This window comes from Equus caballus, chromosome 19 (genome assembly GCF_041296265.1).
Source record: "Equus caballus isolate H_3958 breed thoroughbred chromosome 19, TB-T2T, whole genome shotgun sequence".
In the NCBI taxonomy this organism is placed as follows: domain Eukaryota; kingdom Metazoa; phylum Chordata; class Mammalia; order Perissodactyla; family Equidae; genus Equus; species Equus caballus.
The window spans coordinates 52,791,449-52,802,283 of NC_091702.1; positions in this window are offsets into that span (position 1 = coordinate 52,791,449).

The following is a 10,835-nucleotide window of genomic DNA, read 5'->3' on the forward strand; positions in this document are numbered from 1 at the left end:
AGAATTCTCCTTCCACACAAGCATGAAACCGTTAATCAGCATTGATTCAACTAGGTATTTGTCTACTGAATTGCTTCTGCATCCAGTCCAAATTTCTCCACCTTGTCCGTCAGACACTTGAGAGATTATTTATGAAGTGCATGACTGAAGCTCAGAATCTCTCACTTTCTTCCTTCCCATATCAGAGAAAAGGGTTATATATACTCCCCCTATGCAAAGCTGATCACCTTCTCTAGGCTTCATCAATTATCTTCCTCTGTTTTGCCTTTTCAATTTGTCTCTTCTACCTCCACACTCCGGCGTATAAATATAGCATAAAAGCAGTGCTGGAAAATCTTTGTTTCTTCACTCTGCTTTTTTCCCGTTTGGAATATTGCATACTTCAATCTTTTCCACTTTCCCTGGGCTTACTATTCCATCTCTCTCATTTTTTCTCAGTATTACCAATACCATGACTTTGCTGCCACTTACAGAGTAGATGCATTCAGGCAGAGACTCCATCCATTTGCTGCTTTACCGCTTCAAACTTATCTGCTCTCAAACCTGGCAAAGTGGGGGTGGAAGTTTCCTCTCCGTATTTGGAATATCATTTTTCTTGTAATTCCTCAGAGAACTTAGTCGTCTTATTTCTTCTCTTATATCATCACCGTCTTCTTCTCAACTGAATCTTTAGGCTCATCTTTTAAAAGACTCTAGCTTCTTCCACCTCTTCATAAATAAAATATCCTCCTTCAACCCTAGCTCTGAGTCTTATTGTGTCCCTCTGCCCACCACCTTCACTTCTTCACCTCCTCTTCAATTCTCAGTTCTTGGCAATTTGCCTTTTGTGTTCACCAATCCATCTGCTTTAATTAGATCATCAGGAAGCTCATAGTTGCCACTTCTTTTCCCCTCTCTTCCTCCACCCACCACCCCACTCCCTCACACACAGACACACACTCATGCACCTTTTCTTACCTTATAAGGCTTCTCTGTAGCTTCAAGACCAACCACTTCTGTTTTATTTTTATTTTTTCCTTAATTTCCTTTTTATTTTTGTTTCAGAGATACCTCATTCATCTAATTTTCCTTCTCCATCTCTAGATGCTTTCTCTTTCTCCTTGTCAGATTTCTCTTTCTCAGTCACCACTTACCTGGGCATTCTCAGCACTGCCCACAGTTTCCACCACCACTACATCTTTCTGTATGGCTCCCAATTCTGTATTTTCAGCTCCGAACTTGTTGGAGTTCTGTTTCAAAGGCAGGTCTCCATGTGCATGATTCGCTCTCCCAAAATGATCATCTTATCTTCCCTCCACATCCTCTCACCAAAATATGCACCTCCTCCTGTAAGCCCTATTCTGGTTTATAGGGCTGTTACTTATCTACTTGCCCAGGGCAAAAATGTGCTGGAAACTTCTCTCTTCCTCCTCACCCACATATAGTAAGTCACAAAACCCTCTGGATGTCAATACTTTAGGTTCTCGTTTCTTGTCTGACTTTTTTGTGATGGATTTCTAACTACTTCTTCTGTCTGCAGTCTCTCACTTCTTTAATCTGTTCTCTAGCCACAGCCAGAGTAACCTTTCTAAAATGACCCTACCAGATCATGGACCTCGTCTACTTAATATCCCCCAGTAATTCCCAGTTAAGTGCAGGAAAAGTCCAAATGCCTCACCATCACATTGCCTGCCTACCTATCTCTCCTAAATACCTAATTCACTGCATTTTCCAAAGAGGTCTACGCCTTAATTATCTCTGTCCCTTTACATATGTTGATTTCAATTCGCAGAATAATTTTTCCCATTGTTTAGTGATGTAATTCTCATTCTTCCAAGTAACAGCTAAAATAAACTCTCTTCTGTGAGACATGATCATACTCCTCATGCCGCCATTTCTTGTATGTTACTATTCTTTCTTGATAGGTCCCTGAAAAGCACTTACCACACCTTATTGGTAGTATTTATTTACTTGCTTAATTCCATCATTATACAGAAACTAAGAAGCTAACAAATTTCTTAAAGGAAGGACTTGAATTTTGTTCATCTTTGTATCTCCACTTCTTAGCACATGACCCATCACATCCTTGGTAACTCAGTACATTTTCACTGAATGATTAACTTTCCCTGATTTAATATTTTCTACCTCAGTCAAGGGAAGAAATGTGGAAACAAGCATAATTTATTCTCAGTGAATTGATGCTGTCTTTTTGGGATCAGTACTTTTACATCTATATTCTCAATCCAGAATTTCAATACTATTCAACTCTAGATTAATGAATCAATATTAAACTTATTCGTTCACAGGACAAACTTCTTTTCTCATTTTAATTTTTGAGAATAGAAATAAATTTTTTCCAAATCCAACTCTTCTGTCCAAGAAATGGTACTATAGACATAACTTTGCCATTTAAGTAAGAGTCATCATTGTTGAGTAAAATATTTTAGAGTGTATGTGTGTGTGTGCTGATATAAACCCAGGGACAAAAGAGTGTATCAGGAAGATTTTAGAGTTATAAGTAACTAACCAAACTCAATTAATGATGACAAAAAATAAGAATTGAGCTGTACTCTATAACAAGAAATGTAGTGATAGGTGATTGTTTTCATTCATTCATCTAATGAACGGAATCACTAGGGACTCAGGCTCCTTCCTGTTCTCTGCCATCTTTAACTGCCCTTTATTTCCCCCCAATCTTATGTGTGGTCTCTGGTAGTAAAATGGCTGCTGCAGCTCCAGGTATTATGGATACTTTCCAGGGATGCGCGAGGGTGGAGGGGCAGCACCTGATATCTGTCCCTTTTATAACAAAGTAACAGCTTTCCCAGAATCCTCCTGGCAAATTTCACCCCATGTCTCATTGGCCAGAACTGAGTTGAACGATCATACCTAGAGAGCAGCGAGATTGGAAAAGTATCTTGTTTTGCTTTTAGCCTCCGTTCTGGGAGAAAAGTAAAGGAGAAGGTAGTTGGAAACCAACACCTGTCTGCCTCAGGGGATGAGATGAGGTGCCCGTGTCTGATCTCTGTTCCAGATATCCCAATCTGAATTGATTTTTATCTTACATTACTCCATTGCTTTCTTAATTCAAAATTTTATGGAATTTATCTCTGATTAATTTGGACAATGTTTCAGTGCCCTTCCCACCAGCACAGCATGTTTTGAATAATTTTTTCCCCTGATATATTTGTTGGCATTTTTTGTAGGCAAAAATCTAGTCTTTTCTACTCATCTTTTTAACCTCTTTAGGCTCATTTATACTGTTTACCAGTGCTGATAAATAACTCAAAACTTAATATAATCTGCAAATTTCACTAGTGTTCTGCTTACTTCTTTTTCTAGATCATAAATATAAAATGAAATAGAACCAAATCACAATGTATAACATTGACCTTTGAGTCATCCTAATGGAAACATTTCTCACCAACTGTATACAAGCTCATTTTATAATTTCTTCACATCTCTAAACCAAATCTTTAGCCTTTCATAAAGTTAGAGAAGATCAGAACTAAAAGGAGTTTCCAACATCATGTGATCCAACATCCTTCATTTTATAGGTCAGAGACCAAGAAAGACAAAATGACCAGTTAGTGTTTGAAACAACGCTAGAAACTCTGATTTCTTGGCCCCTAGTTTGATGTTTCCTCCACCAGGTTGAGGTTTGAGTGGGGTTTTGTATGAGAAACATGTTAGATATTAGAAACACAGGGCTAGTGGAGCAGGACCCAAGGAGGTGGACTATAGAATTAGTTCCAGAAAGGGGAAAGACAATGCCCAGCTGGAAATCATGGAGCAAGCTCAGGCATGGTTCAAGCAATCTTGGGCACAAGGTCCGATCCGGTAGGACAGAGCACAGCAGTGGGTGAGCCCTTGGGAACCAGACAGGTGGCAGTCATGATTCTGGGAGATGTGCCCATATGTTGCAGAATCCCCGCCAGAAGGCTATGTTTGGGCAAGGCTCCAGTTCCTGGAGTGGAGAGCTGACAGGTGCCCAGTGGGGTCCAGGCCCTGGCCAGATGTACTGTAGTTCAGAGTGGGGCTCTGGTCACAGAGAGGGGAGGACTGTCTCTGGATGACTGGTTGCAAACCAAGGAGGAGGAAGTTAGGCAGAAGTGAGATAACATAGCCAGGGCTGATACCAGGAGTAGTAGTACGACATGGGCTACACTGGCACCCAGGGCTCATCCTGGGATTCCAGTGCTTGGATCTGAAGGGCAGCAATGGATCCTCGTAAGGCCTGAGGAAAACTCAACAGCCATAGTTGAATTTTCACACCTCAGGTCTAAGGGTCAGGATTTAATTCAAGGTCTCACCAGCCTCGCACTGGCTTGGGATGGGAAAGGGGACTAAGCCTGCAGGTGTGCAGCACTAGGAAATGCAGTCAGGAGATCAATGCACCACATCCTGTAGTTGCTAGAATCCAATTTATACTTAACATTTGACCTAAAATTATATTGGCGTAGGGGATGGAAGAAAGCATGTCAGGATCTACAAATCTTAAGTTAATAATTCCATAGGAAAAGTTTATCTTGCAGCTTTTTAAAAAAGCATCTCAGTAGTAGGTGGTGTTCATGAATTCATTATCTACAATATGTTTACAGATTTGTATGCCTTAATATAGTTACGTTGTTGGTTTGTGTTAATTTTAGATCTTCCTTAGCAGTGCCTTAGTTCTCTGAGACTTTTAAAAAAATATAGACAGTATGGAAACAGCTCTAAGGACAGTATATGGATTATAAGAATACATGAACTGGAGATGGAGAGAGTGCACGGCGGTCAGGTTTCTACACAGTCAATACAACTGGGTCATTAAGGTGACCAAGATCACCAGACCATGAAACACTTGATCCATTCATTTCATCCATCTTAATGACCAAATCCAACCAACGGCACAATGATACAATCAATTGCTCAGTAACTATCCATTACGATGGCAGAAAACAAAACAAAACAAATTGGCACTGTTTTGGTCAGTTCAGTAAAGCTACATAGACAAGATTGCCAAGCATATGCTGGCTCCTAGTTTATGCCTTTTGTGGTCCAGATGCATTTCCTCCATTCTGATTACTTAGGAATATTCAACTCCCCAAGTGTTTATTGCCAGCTTGCTCCTTGCCATTCGTTTCTGTCTCCTTTACTTTCTTCAATTTATCTTTTTATTGACAGATTTTTGAAGAAATTCCTTCTTCATTTTTTTAGTCATCATTCATTTTATATCCCTACTTATTTATTATGTCTTATTAGAAAGCATGTTTTCTTCTGTTTCTTTTTTTTCTGCTACATTTATTTGAGCCTTCTAATTTGCTTTACTTCTCTTTGAAAGCATTAACTCAAACAGAACACTTGTATAAATTATATTTTACATATAAGGAAAAATAGATGTACTTTTTTTTAAGATTTACCTAGATATGTATTTAGCTTGCGTATAGCTCTACCTGTGTGTTTTTGGATTACATATAATCCACATCCAAATACTTAGACCATCTATTCTAGATATATCATGTTCCTATCTTGCAAATGGATTGATCTGTTTGTTCTCTCTGAAACTATACCTAACTGCATATCCAGCTTTAATTTTCCTATTTTTCTATAGGAGTCAGATTCTACTAAGTTTTACCATTGTTTTGTACTCCTTAGGTTTTCTAGGCTGGGTCTACACAAGACTTCATCAAACAGAAGTTAAATGTTTGATAACCTACTAGTTGTGGGGTTTTTTGTATGCATATGGAAAAAAACCAGACTAACTTCTTTTCTTTAATGAAATTATCAGAATTGACTAAATGCTTTTATACATGTAGGCACAGAAAATAATTCTTAAAACCTTATTTCCTGAAACATCTTTTGACTGAACAGAAAGTTTTATATTAAAAATATAGCTTTCAAAAAAAAAGGGAAAAGGATCAGAATCATCTGTATTTTCCAGGAATTAGCTTTACAACAATCTGATAATTAGCTTTAAGTGTTGAGCTATTTGTGTGTGTATGTGTGTATACCGAGTGCGTTCATGCACACGAGTGCATGTCTGTGGATGTGTGTTATTTTCTCTTGGTAATTATCATTGTTAAATGGTAGTGGTGGGGGATCCAATGCAATAAATGGATTACAGATACAGTGTGCATGTGCCTCAGGCTCCACTACAGGAACAGAGGGTAGTTGAGGTCAGGTGAGGTCAGATCGAACCAATTGGAGCAGAGAACTGATTATAAGGATTAATGGTGGGCAGGTGAGGGTGTGATAGGGATCAGAGTAGACAGCTGCAACCAGGGGTACTTCAAGTTAGAGACACAAAATTCCAGGCAAGGCAATCAGGTGGGCAGGTGGGCTCCCGATAGGTGAGTAAGAGAGCACTTCAGACAGAAACCATCCATAGTCTGGGCAGTTCCTCCGAAGTAGCTTTAACAAACCCGAGGTCCCAAGAGACCTTTTGTTCTCACTCTCAGACTTCTTAGGCTGCCTCTTCTAGATAGCAGAACTTCAGTGAGCATAGCTGACTTTGTCCCATGTATAGATTATCTCTTATCATTAGTCTATATGAACCCCCAAAATTATCTCCATAATCTGAAGAGCTGTCAATCTCCATGTCAGACAGAAATACCATTTTTTTCTGCCTGAATTAAGCTGTTCAGAGATGTCAAAGATTCTGAAAGATTTGACCAGCTGAGGAGGGGGAGAATTTTACTCCTCATATATACACGATCCATCTTTCAGAGAATCCATCTCTCTGAGTAGGTTGACCCAGGTTAAGAACCTTTTACCTTTTCATCCATACAAGCTGTTTTCCATCTGCCTGGGAAAAGCCTGGACTTTATGGAGAGCTTGTGGTGGAAATGTTAGATAGGACTTTTACCAACTTGTACTCAAGGATTACCTGCAGAGTTTAAAAATTGGCTATTATTGCTTCCTCTAACACGTGTAAGAGTTGAAGATTTTATGAAGTTCATACTCATGCTATTAACTGCTTGGGAAAATATACATTTTGTGTATATGCCATTGTTATGATAAGCTAGAGGAAGAAAAAGGAATGGAGGTGTGGTATAACAAGAAATATATTTGATCTTTGTCCTGGGTTTCTGGCACAGAGCTCCTAAAACCCTTGGAATTTCCTTAGTGATAGACGTGTCTTTTGTTATTCATAATGAGCCCCTTTTGATCACACTTCAGTTTATGCTAATGAGGTGATTTAGGACAGGGGACCCCTAGCTAGCCTCAGGATGCAGGCCGGTCACTAGAAAGACCAAACATGTGATTAGAGGGTAGGAACTCTCAGCCCCACCCTCCAACCTCCAAGGGGAGGTAAGGCAGGTGTTTGGGTTATAAAAACTCTTGAACATTGAGGTTGAGAGAGTTTCTGGGCTGATGAACACATCCACTTGCTGGGATGGTGGCCCACCTAGAGAGGGTATGGAAGGTCTGTGCCTCTGCTCCCCAGACCTCACCCTATGCATCTCTTCCATTTGGCTGTTCTGAATTTTGTCCTTTATAATAAACTAGTAAACATAAGTAAAGTGTTCTCCTGAGTTCTGCGCATTGTTCTAAGAAATTATCAAACCCAAGGAGAGAGTCATAGCAACCCTCAATTTATAGCTGGTCAGTCAGAAGTACTGGTGGCCCCAAATTTGCAACTGATGTCTGAAAGTGGAGGAAGTCTTGTGAGACTGAGCCCTTAACCTGCGGAATTTGTGCTCTGGATAGTTAAGGTCATAACTGAATTGTTGGACACCAAGTTGGTGCCAGAGAACTAGAGAATTTGTTGGTGTCAAAAAAAAAAAAGCCAGAGGGGAAGATTAGTATGAAGGTCATTGCAGAATTCAGTCAGTCAATTCACAGGTAAAAAATAAAAAAGTAAAATAGGTACAGAGTTTTTGTTTTAATGGCACCATAGATCTTTCCATACTAAAACTTGAAAAAATCTTCCATCTACCTTATTAGTGGATTAAAGGGAATGTGCAATTTAAAGGAAATTTATGATACATTAGTTTAAGCAGTCTAATATAATTTTGCCAGTAATTAAGTTTAATTTCTATTTCTCACTCCCAACAAGCAGAAATATCAGAAGGTTGTACTTATTCTTTATCATGTACAAAATGATAAAAGTAGGGGCTGCTTGATAAACTCTAAATTATAACTCAAGAGAAAAAGAGAGTAGCTTTTATGTTGTGGCCCTACTCTTCACCCTTCGATCTGCCAAATTTTGAAGATAGGGCTGGATTCCTAAGAAAAGGCGGGACATTATCTCTATTAGGTATGATTTATTGATACTATAAGTAACAGAAACCTGAAAAATAGTGGCATAAACAAAGAAGGGATTCATTTTTCTCACATAACAAAAAGTATGAGATAGATAGTCTGAGGCTGAGGCAGCCATTCAGCGGTGCTCTTCGGGACCTAGGCTCATTCGGTCTTCCGATTTCACCATCCCGAGCCTAGGGCCTCCATCTTTGTTGTTACAAGATGATAGTTACAATTCCACAAATCACATCCACGTTCTAGGCAGGAGAATGAGTGAAATGACAAAAACAAAGGCAAAAGGAAGCAAAAAACCAGTTGTCTTTCTTTGAAAAGGCTTTCCATAAAGTCCCTACCAGTGATTTCTGCTTACATCTCATTGGCCAGAACTGAGTCACATGATGGTATAAATTGAATATGTACCCTCCAAATTCGTATATTGAAAACCTAATGTCAATGTGATGGTATTAGGAGGTGGAGCCTTTGGGAAGTGATTAGGTCATGATGGCAGAGCCCTCATAGACAGAATTAGTGTCCTTATTAGAAAAGAGGCCCGAGAAAGCTCCTTTGCCCTTGCCCCATGTGAGGTTACAGCTAGGTGGTGCCTCTCTGAACCAGATCGTGGTCCATCACCAGACACCTAATCTGCCGGTGCCTTGACCTTGGACTTTCCAGACTCCAGAACTGTGAGAAATAAGTTTTTGTTGTTTATAAGCCATCCAGTTTGTGGCATTTTGCTATAGCAGCTTCAAGGGACTAAGACACATGACTACTCCCTGCTGAAGGTAGTCTGGAGTCATTAGTATTTTAGCTGAGCATATTGCACACTTAATAAAATCACAGTTCTGAGGCACAGATTAAGGGAAAATGAATGCTACGGTGATAACTAGTACTGAGGCTTTCACTAATCATAATAAATAGTGACCACCCACAGAACAAAGACATGACTTCATAGCTATTAACCAAGAAATTCCAAGGTTCAGACCCTACTCTTGACTATAATGTCCACCCACAGGAAACCTATTCCTTTTCCTTTCTTTCTCTCCCTTTCCTCTGTTCGTCTCATTCTTTTGATCAAACCTCCTCCCTATATCTCATCTGCCTCTCTAGGCATTTTGTCCTCTTTTCTATCTTTACTTCTCTTGCTCTATTCTCCTCTCTGTAGTAACACATATTTACTTTTAGTACAAACTTACACTTTTTCTAGTTTCATTAGATGAAACACCTGTTTCCTTGATATACAGCTGCATAACAAACCACTGGTGAAGTTAGTGGCTTAAAATAAGGATCAACAAGCTCTTTTTGTAAAGACTGTAAACATTTCAGCTCTATGGGCCGTATGGTCTCTGCTATTGTAGCACAAAAGCAGCCATAGGTGTTATGTAAACAAATGAGCATGACTGTGTCTCAATAAAACTTTATCCACAAACAGCTGTTGGGCCAAATTTGGCCCACAGGCTGTGGTTTGCCAATCCTTGGCTTACAACAATGATTTATCATTTCTCGTGATTCTGTGGGTTGATTGACTCAGCAGGGCAGTTTTTCTGTTCCATATGGTGTAACTGAGGTCATTCATGTGGCTATAGTTTGTTGATAGTTCACCTGGAGATGGAACATCCAAAATGGCTTTTCATCCTCCAGGGCCTCTCTCTATACAGCTTCTCATTATTCATTAATCTATTCTGAACTCTTTTATACTCTAGAATATGGCTTCCAAGAGGGCATGTACCAAGAGGTCAAGTTCTAGAGTGTAAGTGCTTATCAAGTCTCTGCTTGCATCATTTTGCTAAAATCTCATTGGTCAACATAAGTCACATAGCCAATCCCAAAGACAATGTGGGAAAGGGCTACACAAGGGTGTGAATACTCAAAAGTATGGATCGTTGGGGGCCACCAATGTAAGAGAAAACCACCATCTGTCTTCTGGCCCTCAATGATTTATGTCTTTCCTACACTCAAATTAAATTCACCTCCTTCTTAGGCTCATACAACATGATCCTATTCCAGCATCAGATTCAGGCTTGGTGTCCAGCATCTTGTCCTATAAATCAGTTGTAAGTATAGATAAGAACCTTTGGGTGTGGTTCCTCAGGTTAAGAGAGCTATGAACCAAAACAAATTATCTGCCCCACACATCCAACCTTCAATGGTGAAAACAAGAAAGGATAATTGTAATAGACATTGTCTTTCCAAAAATGGCATCTGGGGGAGGAGGTGGAGGATGCATGGTTAATGCTCCTTCGCAATTCTGTCATCCATCTTGACACATGTTACTTGGGGGAAGGGAATGTTTGTTGTGCTCCCTGGGACTGGTTCCTTAATCCATTGCTCTCTTCAACTCTTTGATCTTTTGAGTTCTTGGCTCTCCTTTCCAAGATATCCTTCCTTTCCATAAAAATGTCTTATGCTTGCGGTTGACTAATTCTCTCAGCTTGCTTCTGACAAGTTGGTGGTTCAGAGACCTCTTTTCATTTTGACCTATCCCTCTGAGTACAAGCTGATACAACTCCTTTAAAAATGCTGTGGCTTTTCTGTATTATCAAATCCATTAAAATCCATTCCATTAGACAAACGCCCACACCCACAAATATTGTGACACAGGTCTCTCCCTAGTTTGAGCTGAGGATAAG